Genomic DNA, 18,190 nt, shown 5'->3' with positions numbered 1-18,190 from the left:
TGTCTCCAACGCCACTTCTGATGTGTGCACCACGAACACCTCTTCCATGTTGCCCCTATGGCTCGTTGGAAAAACATCACCACCGCTGTGTGCTGGGAATGAAAAAAGAAGCCAGCGCTGCTAAGGTTAGAACGCATACCATAAAGTGCATATGCACATAATATCTAACTGCATTCAAAATGAGATATTTAGCAAAAAAATTGATCAATTCAATTGAGCCACCCCGCCGCGCCAAGGCAATCTCATGTGGGGGGTCCTACTCTACGTTTTTAATAAACACTGTGCCATTACGGCCTCCTAGATACATTAAAAGCAAGACCACTTTAGGTGCAATCCATACCTGAGCATTTCTGCATCGCTCCCATGATGCCAGAAGAAGCAAGTGCGGATGAAGGCCAACCAGGTCTGAATGCAGACATGTCAGGTTTAGCTTCCACACATTGCCCGACCAGCAAGCATAGATGAAGGGCAATGCAGGCTCAGATACAGGTGCACAATTTAAAGCTTGGGGCAGGGTGGGGCTGCTGTGTGTGTGCACAGCAGCCTAGATCCATCACAGTGAACACAGAAAAAATGGCGAACATAACCCAGCGCGCACGGCAACAGTGGTGGTGAGCCACATACCAATATACAAAAAAAGAAAAAAGAAGCCAGCGCTGCTAAGGTTAGAACGCATACCATAAAGTGCATATGCACATAATATCTAACTGCATTCAAAATGAGATATTTAGCAAAAAAATTGATCAATTCAATTGAGCCACCCTGCCGCGCCAAGGCAATCTCATGTGGGGGTCCTACTCTACGTTTTTAATAAACACTGTGCCATTACGGCCTCCTAGATACATTAAAAGCAAGACCACTTTAGGTGCAATCCATACCTGAGCATTTCTGGATCGCTCCCATGATGCCAGAAGAAGCAAGTGCGGATGAAGGCCAACCAGGTCTGAATGCAGACATGTCAGGTTTAGCTTCCACACATTGCCCGACCAGCAAGCATAGATGAAGGGCAATGCAGGCTCAGATACAGGTGCACAATTTAAAGCTTGGGGCAGGGCGGGGCTACTGTGTGTGTGTGCTGGCTTCCCCCCCTATTTTCTTGTTGTTGGTTTGTGGCTCACCACCACTGCTGCCGTGCACGCTTGGCTATGTCCGCTATAAATTTTTCTGTGTTCATTATGATGGATCTAGGCTGCTGTGCACACACACGGCAGCCCCGCCCTGCCCCAAGCTTTATTTAATTGTGCACCTGTGTCTGGGCCAACATCGCCCTTCATCTATGTTTGCTGGTTGGGCAATGTGTGGAGGTCAATCCTGATATGTCTGTGTTCAGACCTGGTTGGCCTTCATCTGCACTTGCTTCATCTGGCTTCATGGGAGCGATCCAGCAATGTTCAGGTACAGATTGCACTTGATGTGGTCATGCTCTTAGGAGGCTGTAATGGCACAGTATTTATTATAAATATAGAGTAGGACCCCCACATGAGATTGCCTTGGCGCGGCGGGGTGGCTCAATTGAATTGATCAATTTTTTTGCTTAATATCTCATTTTTGAATACAGCTGGATATTATGTGCATATGCACTTCAATTTATGCGTTCTAACCTTAAGCAGTGCTGGCTTCCCCCCCTATTTTCTTGTTGTTGGTTTGTGGCTCACCACCACTGCTGCCGTGCACGCTTGGCTATGTCCGCTATAAATTTTTCTGTGTTCATTATGATGGATCTAGGCTGCTGTGCACACACACGGCAGCCCCGCCCTGCCCCAAGCTTTATTTAATTGTGCACCTGTGTCTGGGCCAACATCGCCCTTCATCTATGTTTGCTGGTTGGCAATGTGTGGAGGTCAATCCTGATATGTCTGTGTTCAGACCTGGTTGGCCTTCATCTGCACTTGCTTCATCTGGCTTCATGGGAGCGATCCAGCAATGTTCAGGTACAGATTGCACTTGATGTGGTCATGCTCTTAGGAGGCCGTAATGGCACAGTATTTATTATAAATATAGAGTAGGACCCCCCACATGAGATTGCCTTGGCGTGGCGGGGTGGCTCAATTGAATTGATCAATTTTTTTGCTAAATATCTCATTTTTGAATACAGCTGGATATTATGTGCATATGCACTTCAATGTATGCGTTCTAACCTTAAGCAGTGCCAACCAGTAATCATCATCGTTCATCATTTTGGCAATGCGGGGGTCCCTTTTTAGGATCTGCAAGGCATATTCACACATGTGGGCCAATGTTCCAGGTGTCAATGATGCACTGCGAGTGCTGGGTGGAGGAGCACTTTCTGGCAAATCAGCATCCCTCCAGTCACACACAAACCCTGTACCTGACCTTGCCACGCCAACATTTTTTCTTGCCCCCTGAGAAGCATCCTCCTCCCCAAAATAATCATCCCCATCATCCTCTTCCTCCTCCTCTTCCTCTTCTTCCTCCACCTCTTCCACGAGACTTCCCTGAGTAGACAATGGCTGACTGTCATCAAGGCTTCCCTCCTCCTCTTCCTCCTCGGCTGCAGACGCCTGCTCCTTAATGTGCATCAAAGTTTGCATTAGCAGAGGCATAAGTGTGATGCTCATGCTTATGATGGCGTCGTCTGCGCTTACCAGCCGTGTGCATTCCTCAAAACACTGAAGGACTTTACAGAGGTCTTTCAGCTTCGACCACTGCACACCAGACAACTCCATGTCTGCCTGCAAACTGCCTGCCCGTGTATCCTCCCACAAATGAATTACAGCCTGCCTCTGTTCGCACAGCCTCTGAACCATGTGCAGGGTGGAGTTCCACCTTGCTGCAACGTCGATAATTAGGCGGTGCTTGGGAAGGTGGAGCAATCGCTGCAGCTTCTGCATACGACTGGAGTGTACAGGCGACCGACGAATGTGCAAGCACAGACTTCGCACCTTATGGAGCAGGGTTGTTAACTCCGGATAATTATTGAGGAAGCACTGCACCACCAGGTTCAAGGTGTGAGCCAGGCAAGGTATGTGTCTGAGTTTTGAAAGGGCTATGGCTGCCACAACATTCCGGCCGTTATCACTAACTACCTTGCCTGCCTCAAGATGTAGACTGCCCAGCCATGACTCAGTTTGTCGCTGCAAGTAGTCGGCCAGTACCTCGGCGGTGTGTCTGTTGTCACCCAAACACATCATCTTCAACACAGCCTGCTGATGCTTACCATTAGCTGTTCGATAGTGGGACACCTCGTGTGCAACACTGGCAGCTGCAGATGGAGTGCTCGTGCGACTGCGCTCTGTGGACGAGCTTTCGCTTCTGGAGGAGGAGGAGGGTCGAACGCCTACAGCCAACTGTTTCCTATACCGTGGGATAGGCAGCACTGTCCCACCGCCGCTATCCCCTGTGGACTCTGCATCCACCACATTAACCCAGAGCGCAGTGATGGACACGTAACGGCCCTGGCCATGCCTGCTGGACCATGCATCTGTTGTGAGGTGCACCTTTCCACTCACTGATTGCTTGAGTGCATGGACAATGCGGTCTTTCACATGCACGTGGAGGGCTGGGATGGCTTTTCGTGAAAAGAAGTGCTGACTGGTTAGGTCATAGCGTGGTACTGCGTAGGCCCTGAGGTGGCGGAAAGCTTTGCTTTCAACCAACCGGTAGGGCATTATCTCTAACGAGATTAGTTTGGCAATGTGGGCGTTCAAAGCCAGTGTACGCGGATGAGAGGATGAGTACTTTCTTGTCCTACTCAGAGTCTCTGGTAGGGTGAGCTGGACTTGAGAGCTGCATATGGTGCAACTAGCAGTGGACATGGCAGACTGAGAGAGGGTTGGTGATGGTAATGGTGTTGATGGTGTTGCTGATGGCCTAGATTCAGTCTTTCGTAGCAATAACATTGTGATTCCATGACTGCTTTGCCCTTGTGATGACACCTCAACATTTGCTGCTGCTGGTATGCTACCCGGTGGGCTTACAGTGGGGGAAGCGATGTAGCGTTGCTGACTACCTTCATTCGGCGCAGGTGCACATGTGGTAGTCCGTCCACGCTTACAAGTGCATCGTGGTTAAATGTCTAAGCATGCAACTGGTATTCAAATTTCTCTGATTTTTCCCTCGGCTAAAGGTCTTTGCGCACTTCTTACAGATAACTTTTGCCTGATCATTAGGATTTTGTTCAAAAAAGTGCCACACTGCACTCTTCCTACTATGGAAGACATTTTGAGACCTTGCATGCTGTGCTAATTTGACCGTCTGGCCAAGCTGTCCTGCAACTCTTTTGGTTTTTGTAACACGTTTTTGGACTGCTACGTCATGCCAGATAACAGCTGTTGCGATGTTGTTGCCTGCTGCAGATCTTCCTCCTCCTCTTCTGAGCTATTGGCAGCGGCACCCTCTTCCTCCAATAGATGCCAATCTCGGTCAACAACTGGGTCATGCATCACCTCCTCTTTAATTTCATGTGCACCTTCCTCTGTGTCACCGTGTAAGGTGGTATAGTATGCGGGAAAGGGCACCTGAGTTTCATCAGGGTCTGATTCTGCCTCAGTGCACTGCGAGGACAATGTAGTGCTCTGAGTGAATGTACCAGCAGAAAAATCTAGCAATGGCTGTGCATCAGTGCACTCCATGTCAGATTCATCTTGGACTGGGGAATTCACGATTTGACTTGCTAACCCAGGCATGGTATGTGAAAAGAGCTCCATGGAGTAATCGGTAGTGTGGTCTGCCACATCCTTCACTTTTGGTAGGGGTGAAGGACACAAGGAAAGGTGTTGTTCCTGACCAGGAGCCTCCACTGACGACTCAGTGCTTTTATTTTTTGAAACTTTAGAAGAGGAGGCGAGAGAGTTGGAGGCTGTGTCAGCAATGTAAGCCAAAACTTGTTCCTGAAGCTCTGGCTTTAAAAGTGGTTTACCTACTCCCAGAAAAGAGAGCCTTCGAGGCCTTGTGGAGCCAGACAATGACGCAGGCCCAACACCTCCTGCCTTAGGTGCTACTGTGCTTTTGCCACTACCAACAGATGCAACACCACCATCACCACCATCGGGACCAGCTGGCAACCCCCGCCCACTTCCATGGCGTCTTCCACCATACTTCCTCATTTTTGTGAAAATGTACCCAAAATACCACCAGCTATATGGTACTGTAAAACAAGATAGAAGGTGTATCTACTATTGGTGAGAATTTGAATCACACTATAGATTTGAGGATGCACAAATATTGTCTCAGGCCCAGGAGAGATTACACCTCAATGTAACAGGCTGAAATTGGATGGTGTATGACAAGGTGGAGGGTGTCTATAGAATTGGTGAGAATTTGAATCTCACTATAGATTTGAGGACGCTGAACTATTGTCTCAGGCCCAGTAGAGATTACACTTCAATGTAACAGGCTGAAATTGGATGGTGTATGACAAGGTGGAGGGTGTCTATAGGATTGGTGAGAATTTGAATCTCACTATAGATTTGAGGACGCAGAACTATTGTCTCAGGCCCAGGAGAGATTACACCTCAATGTAACAGGCTGAAATTGGATGGTGTATGACAAGGTGGAGGGTGTCTATAGGATTGGTGAGAATTTGAATCTCACTATAGATTTGAGGATGCAGAACTATTGTCTCAGGCCCAGGAGAGGTTACACCTCAATGTAACAGGCTGAAATTGGATGGTGTACGACAAGGTGGAGGGTGTCTATAGGATTGGTGTGAATTTGAATCTCACTATAGATTTGAGGACGCTGAACTATTGTCTCAGGCCCAGGAGAGATTACACCTCAATGTAACAGGCTGAAATTGGATGGTGTATGACAAGGTGGAGGGTGTCTATAGGATTGGTGAGAATTTGAATCTCACTATAGATTTGAGGACGCAGAACTATTGTTTCAGGCCCAGGAGAGATTACACCTCAATGTAACAGGCTGAAATTGGATGGTGTATGACAAGGTGGAGGGTGTCTATAGGATTGGTGAGAATTTGAATCTCAATATAGATTTGAGGACGCTGAACTATTGTCTCAGGCCCAGGAGAGATTACACCTCAATGTAGCAGGCTGAAAATGGATGGTGTATGACAAAGGTGGAGGGTGTCTATAGGATTGGTGAGGTTTTGAATCTCACTATAGATTTGAGGACGCAGAACTATTGTCTCATGCCCAGGAGAGATTACACCTCAATGTAACAGGCGTGTATGGATGGTGTATGACAAGGTGGAGGGTGTCTATAGGATTGGTGAGAATTTGAATCTCACTATAGATTTGAGGACGCTGAACTGTTGTCTCAGGCCCAGGAGAGATTACACCTCAATGTAACAGGCTGAAAACGGATGGTGTATGACACGGTGGAGGGTGTCTATAGGATTGGTGAGAATTTGAATCTCACTATAGATTTGAGGACGCTGAACTGTTGTCTCAGGCCCAGCAGAGATTACACCTCAATGTAACAGGCTGAAATTGGATGGTGTATGACAAGGTGGAGGGTGTCTATAGGATTGGTAAGAATTTGAATCTCACTATAGATTTGAGGACACTGAACTATTGTCTCAGGCCCAGTATAGATTACACCTCAATGTAACTGGCTGAAATTGGATGGTGTATGACAAGGTGGAGGGTGTCTATAGGATTGGTGAGAATTTGAATCTCACTATAGATTTGAGGACGCTGAACTATTGTCTCAGGGCCAGGAGAGATTACACCTCAATGTAACAGGCTAAAATTGGATGGTGTATGACAAGGTGGAGGGTGTCTGTAGGACTGGTGAAAATTTGGATCTCACTAGAGATTTGAGGACGCTGAACTATTGTCTCAGGCCCAGTAGAGATTACACCTCAATGTAACAGGCTGAAATTGGATGGCGTATCACAAGGTGGAGGGTGTCTATAGGATTGGTGAGAATTTGGATCTCTCTAGAGATTTCAGGATGCTGACAATGATGCTCTCAGTCCAATTATGGTCGCAGGCAGCCTAATAAGCAGGACTGCTGCACACACAAAAGGGTGGAAAAATGAACGCTTGGTAACTGTTCAGAAAAGAGGAAGAAAAGTATTTTTGCTTTTAAAAAAGCAGTTTGCACAGCAGTGTGCAAATAGCAATGCAGCTATCAGGGAGCCTTATAAGGCAGCCTAATAACCAACAGAGCTGATGCACAAAAATAGAGCCTCCCCTGTCACTGCACACAAAGTGTTGTGTTGTAAGTGGAAATCGCTAACAGCAGAAGCAGTTTTTTGGTTCTTCTTCCCTGCCTAACGCTCTCCCTTATTCTGAATCAGCAGCCAGCAACCTCTCCCTAATGCTAAGATCGGCAGAAGTAAGATGCTGTCGGCGTTCTCTCCCTTTTATAGCCCCTGTGATGCCACACAAAGCCAGCCAATCACTTGCATGCCCTTCTCAAAGATGGTGGTGACCGATGCCTATGTCATCGCATTGCCCACAGTGTGCGTCCTCCATCATGGGCTGAAAAAGGGCGCTGGAAGCATCTTTTGAAACGCGACTTTGGCGCTCTGGTCGCCGACCTCATGGCCGACCTCACGCTATGGTTGGGTTTGGCTTCATGAAACCCGACTTCAGCGAAAGTCGCTGACTTTTGAATATGGCCGACCCGTTTCGCTCAACTCTACCCACAACAATTCAGATGATTTGCAGAGCAGTTACATTAGTGAAGTGACCGCTCTCCACACCAGCCGAAACACACAGAGACAGGATTATGTTCCTGCAATGTGTCAGCGAGAAAGGTCAGCTTATAGCTATGAACTCTGGTGACCTTTCTCATGTCAGCGCTTCACACTGCAAGAGTGTTCTGATGCTCCCATCTCAGTGTGCTCTGGCTGACTTGCCGAGCAGTAGCATCATGCCACCTCTCAACATATCACCAGATGTAGCATAGTTGGACTTTTCATAGGACAGATATGGATTATCTTCTCGTCGGGCAGGTGAGGAATATGTTGTTTTTATATTTTTTACTTTTTTAAATTAATGGATAAAAGAGGGTGGAGAGTTTTATTTCAAATATAGGACTTTATTCTTGCTGTGTCTTTATTACAATAAGACTATGGGGTTAGTATTGAGGGCACCTTAGAGATGCTTCACCATTACTAACCTGTGGGCTTGATATTAGCTAACAATTCAAAGCTGACATCAACCCCACAACTAGTGCCCCACTTGCCACTGCACCAGGGCAAGTTGAAAGAGTGAGGCTAAGCACTAGAATTGGCGCATCTAATGGATGTGCCATTTCTGGGGCAGTTGAGAACTGATATTTTTAGTCTGGAAGGGGGCCCTTTCCCAGGCTATTAATATCAGCCAGCAGCTGTCTGTTTAGCCTTTGCTGGTTATTGATTACAGTAGGGACCCCACATCATTTTTTAAGGGGTCTCCCTTATAATAACCAGTAAAGGATAAGCAAACAGCTGTGAGCTGATATTAATATCATGTGAATCTTTATGGCTATTGTTCCATACCGAGAATATTAACATCAGCCCCCATTCGTCGGCTTTCCCTCTGCTGGTTATAAAAATTATGGGGGACCCCACACCATTTTTCTCCTTTTTTTTACTTATTAGCAAGTACAGTAAAATACACACCCATGGTAAACTTATTTCATAGCCTCCAGGTGTTCCAGCAGCAGGAAACTCCAGTAGCCTTAAAATGTCCCTCAAAGTTTCCCATGAGGTTTCCAGGTCAATGTGTGACAACAGCAATTACAATGCGTGGCCCTGGCAGACTTCTTTAACCACTGATCAGACCCCAATGGTTTACCATAATAGTCGGGGGTATGCTGAAGACCCTCGTGCCTGTCATGACATACCCTTGGCTGGTATTTATAAAATTCAGTGATTTTTGCTAAACACAGACTATCACAGGTTCAAGTTCTCTAAAGTAACTGCAAAATACAGTAAAAATGAAAAAACTATTAACAAATCGGAAAAAAATATAACAGTTTGAATAACTCACTTTTTCATCTGTTAAAATTTTTTTTAAAGTAAATAAATTTAAAAAAAAAGCGAATAAGTAGTATTTCCACATCCATAAAAGTCAAAATATAAAAGTAATTGACATGATTGGTAAACACTGAAATGAGTTAAAAAAATAGACTCCAGAATTGCTTACACAATACCATAAAAAATGGAATAAAAGCATACAAAGCTTCATGGCCACCTCAAAGTGGTATAACTAAACATGCCAGCTCTGTGAAAAAGAAACAAGCCCTCACACAGTTCCATCAACCAAAAATTTAAATGTTAAATGTATTGGAAAATGTTGACACAAGCAAAATTTTTATTTTTTTTTAAGAATTTCCCAAAATTTTTTCACCACTTAAATAAAAAATATGCTTATTTAGTGTCAACATAGTTTACTGACCTGAATAATTGCATTTGTCAGGTAATATTTACCAAATAATGAATGCTGTAAGAACAAAACTCAAAAAACAAATGCTGAATTAAGCTTTTTTCTAGGGATGGGCGAATCTACTCGTTAGGACTCGTTACTCTGCGAGTAGTAGGGGACTCGCAGGAGTCGGTACTCTGCGAGTTTCCAAGCGATTACTCGCACAGTAACGAGTCCAATGCAAATCAATGGCAATCCTAGTTTTTTCAGAGTTTAATACAAGCAATCCTAGTTTCTTAGCGATTTTGTGTCTAGCTGTCAGCAGCGAGTCTTAGCGAGTCTAGGACTCCTATATACTGTATTCGGGACTCGCAGAATACAGAATATGTTAATTTTCAGAGACAGCCTAGTTTGTTAGGTGAGAAAACTGTGAAGAGCGCTACTATGATTGGCTGCTGTCCATCGTGATGCCTATGTCATGTATCACAGGCAAGGCTGTATATAAACCCTGCCCCTGCCATTTTGGGCACATTCCTGTGACGATCTGAGCTAGTGCAGGGAGAGTTGGAGACATAGAGCAGATCTAGGGACTGTTAGTCAGTGTAGGACCTCAAGATTCCTCACATATAACACAAAAGTTCTTTTCAGAACTACCAGGACGGAGGAGTACTGTAGAGGACTGTAGGCAGGGAGAAAGGCAGGAGCAGCCTTACAGTGCATACAGCACCATCCTCAGAGCTTAGCTTACTCACTCAGCTTCCATCAGAGCTGAAATCAGAAGCATAGCTGAGCAAATTTTCTTTTTTTTTTCCACCAGATATTATTGGGGTCATATTTACCCCTGCAGCGTTATTGTTTCTGTGGCAGACCAGTGCGTTGCTGCTATCTATCCCACCAGCTAATAGCACGCACGCTGCCTGCTTGTGTGCACTAAACAATTTTTTCAGGGAGAGTGCGTTGCTTCTCTGCTAAGTTACAGCACGCACTTCACCCCAGAGCGGTGACGCAGACAGCACCACAGTCCACCTAGGTGACTGCCTTTGCGCACTAAACAATTTTTTCAGGGAGAGTGCAGGGCTTCTCTGCTACCAGCTAATAGCACGCACGTTACCTTCCTGCTGTGCCAATACGCATCACTAGCCTTGATTGTCCTCCTATTACAGTCCCCTGTAGTTATCCCCTTTGCACTGTGCATCCCCTGAGACTACAGCACGGGTCACATCACATCCCCCAGTGAAGCAGACCCCGGCCCGGTGCTGGGTACCACGGTTTCAGTGCATCACAGACTCCAATGGTGACACAAGAAATCTCACTCTCTCCTAATCCAAAAAAAAGGGTACAGAAGAAAATAGAAGAAATGACATCTCATAACTCTTACCCATGTTTGCCTGCCCATCTTCTCCAGCGTGATCAAATGACGGGAACATACTTCTGGCGATGGACCTCCAAGCCATATTTCGCTGTCTTTCATCACCATAGCCAGGGTGGGTGGGCTGCCACAGCTGGGGCCACTCTTCAACCAGGCCGATCAGCCTCTCTGTATCACGTCTGCTACACATCTTTGGTGGGCCTGTGTGTGCAGATCTGATCGCCCTGTGTGTGCAGATCAGATCGCCCTGTGTGTGCAGATCAGATCTGCCTGTGTGTGCAGAATATCAGATCAGCCTGTGCAGTAAATCGGTTAGCACAGGCGACTTCCTGTTTAGCTTCTAGCGTGATGTAGAAACGATTTTCTGTGCTTTAGGGATGAATTCTAAATCGCTAAGCTAGGGGCCACTTGTGAGAGTAAAGAGTAAAAAAAATGGCAGCACAGGAATCGCTGCAATACTCGCATCCCCATTCATTAACATTGGACTCGCTAGACTTGCAACGAATAGCGAGTTTCCGAGTCGGACTCGTTAGAGTCTAGCGATTCCGAGTATTTCAGGATTCGCCCATCCCTACTTTTTCCCATTTGGAATTTTTGCCGCTTTCCAGTATGTGATAAAATGGATGGTGTTATTCAAAAGAACAACTTATCCCGCATGGAACAAGCCCTCTGCTTATCCCGCATGGAGCAAGCCCTCTGTTAGCATAAAAATAAAAAGGTTATGGCTCTTGGAAAAAGAGGAGGGAAAATCAAAAGCACAAAAATAGAAAATCGCCAATGTCGGGAAGGGGCTAAAGACACCTTGGAAATGCTGATCAATGAGGAGACGTGGTGTTGAATCTACGTCGATCTGACATTGATGACTTATGCTATCGATAGGTCAACAATATTTTAGTCATAGACAATCTTTTTTAGAATCTTCAGTTATGGAACCAGCACAATCAGACATTATATGGTTGCAAACTCACTAAGAATTCAAGAAAGAGAAAAAAGAACTTTCAATCTTTCAAGAGATAGGGGTAACACACCAGGTAAAAGTGATTGTTTTATGCAACGGTCTAGACATATTTTATACTATCAGGATAGTACAAAAAAAGCTGCATGTGTCAGTCATCAGCCATCTATGTATGCACAATTATCAACAACGTTAGGCTGAAAAGACTATGGGGACACTGTTAGAGATAAAGTACTGAGGGATTACAGTGCTAAAAGATGTCCTTAGGGAATTGCTAAGCTGTGTTTGTCCCATGTAACACAGTACTGAGAGCTGATACAGTATAAGAAAAGTATTTTAGATGAGAGGAGCAGACCACCAAACCCAATTACTGAAAGCTACTTTGCTTTTTCAAAACCACAACAATAGAACGCATTCTTTAATGCTGTCATGGAAGATTTTTCAAAAATGGAGACGCCACTTTTCTTCATTCATGTTGTATACAACACATTAGCGGCTCGTTTGAGCTCTTGTGATGTCATCAAATCAACAAATCTACCAAGAGTCCTATAGAAAGGCTTGATGTAGTTTTCTTCATAGCTCCCTGATGAATTGCCCTGGTTGGACTCCCTTTCATATTAACAAGTCATGATATATTCTAACAATATGTCATTTCTCTCCTCTGGCTGGAAAGTTGCCAGCTTAAATGGGTTGATTTTACTTGGAGAAGTTTTGCGGTCATTAATATCCATGTATATGGATGGCTTGAGCGCACCAGAGGAGAGACAGCTCTTAATAAACTGTCCTTCTTTCTAGTTCATCAAGAGCTCCATTAAGAAAACCCTTTATTAAACAGGTTAATACAGCTTTGTTTTTGGCTAATAAACCTTCATTTACATTTTAATATTCAGTTTGAAAGAATCATTATCTAAGCATTTCACATTTCATCACAAGAAATCTAGATTACATAATAGAGTATCACATTTCTGTCAATAATTTAGAAGTAGCTTAATGCATAGCAAACATGATTGTCTCCAAATGTGTCGCAAGCAGTTGCTCTAATTACTATTTATACCATATATGTTTTCCTGGATCTGAAAAGGGGGCTGAGCGTGTGCCCTAGGTGCTACATGTCCATCAGAGGCAGTGCTAACAATCTTTACTTTAAATTGAATCTACCTATCTATCTAGCTAATGAAATTTCATATCAATGGGCTAAACAAATGTCTACTTTTATTTTCACTGGACTTGCTACCTTGGTGTGCTGCTTTCTTTTGTGATTGATGTCTCTATCTACCTATCTAGAAAAAAATAAAAAAATAAGAAAAGAAAAGGGGGCAGCACTCCAATAGACTGTACAAAAAATGGATTTTTATTAGCTCATGTGGCACCCGAAATCTAATATTTTTCTCTTTTGTATTTTTTCTATCACCTATCTCTCTCTCTCTTTCTCTCTCTCTCTCTCTCTCTCTCTCTCTATCTATCTATCATCTAGTAATAAAAAAATAGTCTTCAGTCATTGGCAGTCCCTCGTAGGGGAGTAGCCAAGAAAGTTCTTAGAGTACACAAAAGAGTAAAAATGAAGCCTGCACTCAAGGAGTCTAAGTGGAAAAAAACCTGGTTTATTCACCCATCTAGGTGCAAAGTTCCAGCTTCTTAACTGAACACAACTTGAGTCGGGAAGCTGGAAGGTTGCATCTAAATGGCTGAATTAAATTCCACATTTTTTTCACTTGGTCCTAAAGATGACTGGATCTTCGTAGAATTTCCCCCAAAATTCCCTTTGAGACAAATAAATATACGCAAGTCTCAAAACTGGAAATCTTTTAATTACCCCTACCTGGGTAATAAACGTGGGAGAGAGAAGCCCGATGACCATAAAAATTTACACTCTAAAGCTGAGAGAGGATCCCGCTGACCAAAAGAGCTTACACTCTACAGAAAAGAAACTTAACCAGTGGCTCTTGAATTGGAAAATTACACTCTCCCATACAAATTGTTCACCATTGGGAACCGCTGAACTGTGATGGTCCAGGTACTAACCACCACTGTATGATAATCGGTAAGATGTTATAGGTGCAGGACATTATGGGGAGGCATGCGTAGAAAAAAAAAGAAGATGATAGTGTAAGGGAATGGAAAATGATATTGGTCTATCTTTTATCTCTTTCTCGTATGTTACTGGTACTGCTACACGTTCATGTGTATTACCATTATGTGTGTGTCATATAGGTACTGCTACACTATTTTGTGTATTACCTTAAGGGATAAAAGTGTAATCTATATTTATGTTAATGCTATGAGTAGTGTTGAGCATTCCGATACTGCAAATATCGGGTATCGGCCGATATTCGCTGTATCTGAATTCCGATACAGAGTACCGATATTTTTTCAATATCGGATATCGGTATCGGAAGTCCCCATAATGCAATGAGCCACTGTTGTGGCTGTGATTGGCTGTTGAAATTATGTCATCATGATGCGCGGTCTGTGCCAACTGCGAGGGTCTGTGCTGACTGTGAGGGGTCTGTGCCGACTGTCGGGGGTCTGTGCCGGCTGACTGTGGTCTGTGCCGGCTGCCGGTGGTCTGTACGGGCCTCTCGGGGGTCTGTACGGGCCTCTCGGGTGTCTGTACAGGCCTCTCGGGGGCCTGTGCCGGCTGCCGGTGGTCTGTACGGGCCTCTCGGGGGGCCTGTGCCGGCTGTCGGTGGTCTGTGCCGGCTGCCGGGGGCCTGTGCCGGCTGCCAGTAGTCTGTACGGGCCTCTTGGGGGCCTGTGCCGGCTGTCGGTGGTCTGTGTCGGCTGCCAGGGGCCTGTGCTGGCTGCCGGTGGTCTGTACGGGCCTCTCGGGGGCCTGTGCCGGCTGTCGGTGGTCTGTGCCGGCTGCCGGGGGCCTGTGCCGGCTGCCGGTAGTCTGTGCGGGCCTGCCGGGGGTCTTGTGTGTGTGCAGGCATCGTCCGATGGGACTACAAGTCCCATCGGGCGATGCCTGCTACAATGACAGTGATTGACACATTAGCCAATGATGGGACAGTAGTAGTCCCATCATCCGGCTAATGTGTTGAATGTAAAAAAAAACAAAACATACTACATACATACTACATATATACGCATACATACATACTACATACATGCTACATATATACTACATTCATACAACATACATATATACTACATACATACTACATATATACTACATTCATACAACATACATACATACTACATACTACATACATGCTACATATATACTACATTCTTACAACATACATACATACATACTACATACATGCTACATATATACTACATTCATACAACATACATATATACTACATACATGCTACATATATACTACATTCATACAACATACATACATACATACATACTACATACATACTACAAATATACTACATTCAAACAACATACATACATACTACATACATACTACATACTACATGCATGCTACATATATACTACATTCATACAACATACATATATACTGCATACATGCTACATATATACTACATTCATACAACATACATATATACTACATACTACATACATGCTACATATATACTACATTCATACAACATACATACATACTACATACATGCTACATATATACTACATTCATACAACATACATATATACTACATACATACTTCATATATACTACATTCATGCAACATACATACATACTACATACTACATACATGCTACATATATACTACATTCATACGACATACATACATACTACATACATGCTACATATATACTACATACATACTACATATATACTACATTCATACAACATACATACATACTACATACTATATACATGCTTCATATATACTACATTCATACAACATACATACATAGTACATACTACATACATACTACTTACATACAACATGCTACAGACATACAACATACATACATACTACATACTGCATACATACTACATACATACTGCATACAATACATTCATACAATACATACATAGACATGCAGTACAAATAACATAGAGTACATACTCACCATCACTTGTCACTTTGATCCCCGAAGCCAGTGTCATCTATAAAAAATTAGAAAATAACAAACAAGCGATATACTTCCTGATCCGCAGAAATCCACGAGGGTCCCACGCCGATTTCCCGTGGAGAACAGCAGCATCAGCTGATGCGACCGCTCTCTAGGGGCTTCAATAATCCAATGACGAGAGGTAGGTATCCTTCCGCACTGTATTCCTCCGCCACTGTAAAAAAATAGTCCCTAGTCTCACTTTATGGCAAAAGCTGCGTGGGAACTTTCTCACACAGCAATGACAGTGTTATTCCCCTTCCAGGGCACCTTACTGAAGGACAAGTGGAATTGTATTATATTGTGGTCACTGTTCCCTAGGTGCCCATCGACTCATACTTCTGTTATTCTAACTGGCCTGTTGCTTAAAATTAAGTCCAGAAGGGCTGTCCCACTAATTGGGCCCTGCACAAGTTGTGACAGATAATTTTCCTTGGTCACTGACAGAAATTGGTTTCCTTTCTGAGATACGCAGGTTTCAGCTTCCCAGTCTATGTCGGGGTAGTTGAAGTCCCCCATAATAATCACCTCATTGTGATTTGCTGCTTTGTCTATTTGTTTCAATAATACATTTTCAGTGTTTTCTGTTATATTTGGTGGCTTATAACAAACCCCTAATGAGGATTTTATTACTTTTCCCTCCTTGTATCTCCACCCAGAGAGACTCCACCTCTTCATTTCCCTCTTGTATATCTTCTCTTAGTGTGGGCTTTAAAGTGGACTTTATATATAGAAAGATTCCACCCCCTTTCCTTTTTTTACGATCCCTCCTAAACAAATCATATCCTTGCAAGTTAGCCGCCCAGTCATAGCTGTCGTCTAACCATGTCTCAGTTATTCCTACTATGTCGTATTTTTCCTCATACATTACCAACTCCAGATCTTCAATCTTATTGGTCAGGCTTCTTGCGTTGGTCAGCATGCAGGAAAGAAGTTTTGCTTCATTTTTCTTAGCTTCCTTCTGAGTACCCTGCTTGGGTCCTCTTTACCACTTCTAGTATCCTTGATTAGTGTGTCCTTCTGCTGCATGTTCTTGTCTGCTGTTTTTCCTCCCATCCCCTCTTCTTCTAGTTTAAAGTTCTCCTGATGAGTGTGGCAAGTCTTCTGGCAAATGTGTGTTTCCCAGGTTTTGTGAGGTGTATCCCATCTCTTGTGAGAAGTCCATCGTAGAGGTAATTCATGCCATGGTCCAAGAATCCAAATCCTTGCTGCCTGCACCACCGTTGTAGCCAGTTGTTCACCACTAGTATCTTATTCCATCTTCTGATGCCATGACCATCGACTGGGAGGATTGACGAGAAAACAACCTGTACGTTCCGTTCCTTTATTTTCTTCCCCAGAATTTCAAAGTCTTCTCAGATAGTTGGTAGGTCACTTCTTGCCATGTCGTTTGTGCCTACATGTATCAGTAGGAAAGGGTAGTCGTCCTTGGATTTGAGGATAGTTGGTATCCTGTTGGCCACATCCTTGATTTTTGCTCCTAGGAGGCAGCATACTTCTCGTGCGGTTATGTCCGGCCTGCAGATAGTTGCCTCCGTGCCTCTTAGTATTGAGTCGCCCACAACTACCACTCTTCTTTTCTTTCCGGACGCACTGCTTGTTGCTCGTGAGTGTTTTTGAGTGTCATTTGTTTCCGCTTTTGTTGACGGAGTAACTTCTTTTGTTGATAGTGTGTCTTCTCTTGCAGATACGGTATCATCCTGAGCTGTGTCATTTTCGTTCTCCAGCATGAGGGCTTCATATTGGTTCCTAAGCTGTGTGGGTGGTGATGACCAATTGATCCGTTTGCTTCTTTTCGTCACATGGCTCCACTTTTTAGCCTCTGTATGTGCTCTGAAGCTTTTCTCACTTTCCAAATCCTGAATGGTTGCTTCTGCTTCATCCAAGAAGTCCTCATGTTCTTTAATTACCTTCAATGTTGCTATTCTTTCTTCCAGTCCGTGCACCTTTTCCTCTAAGAGGGCAACAAGTTTGCACTTCTGACAGGTAAAGTTTAGTTTTTGGGCCAGAAGATCCGTAAACATGTAGCATGTGTTGCAGGTGACCATGTGGATTTTCTTCTCTTCCATATTGTTGATGCAGGCTATGATGGGTGGAAATGGCGCGCGGTTTTGCGATGTCCTCAAACAGCGAGACCCGGCAAGTCCCAGCGATCGATCAGCTTAAGGCGACTCTTCTCCTCTTCCCAGAATGCACCGGAAATGTGCAGATGAGCTTCATGCTTCTCCAATCCCTGGTTTTGTTCACATGTTCAGTGAGATATTGATTCAAATCTTACTTTTCAAAGAGGTTGTACTCATTTATGATGAGCACTGTCTTTATATGTGTCTGTCGATCTATGTAGACACAAAATATATATATAAATGGGTAATGGGAAACTCACAGTTTAACCCTCCACCAGCAATACTGTTACTCTTTCATCAAATACTCAGCGATTTCATAGTGAATTATTGATGCTTGGTAAAGAGCCAATATTTGAAAGCCATGTAATCATTATATGGGTATTATGGGCTTTAGGAATGGATCTCC

Source organism: Dendrobates tinctorius, unplaced genomic scaffold, assembly GCF_039654945.1.
Source record: "Dendrobates tinctorius isolate UK_male_01 unplaced genomic scaffold, ASM3965494v1 ptg000051l, whole genome shotgun sequence".
Taxonomy (NCBI): Eukaryota; Metazoa; Chordata; class Amphibia; order Anura; family Dendrobatidae; genus Dendrobates; species Dendrobates tinctorius.
The sequence above is the reverse complement of the archived record's forward strand: the minus strand, read 5'-3'. Positions refer to the sequence as shown.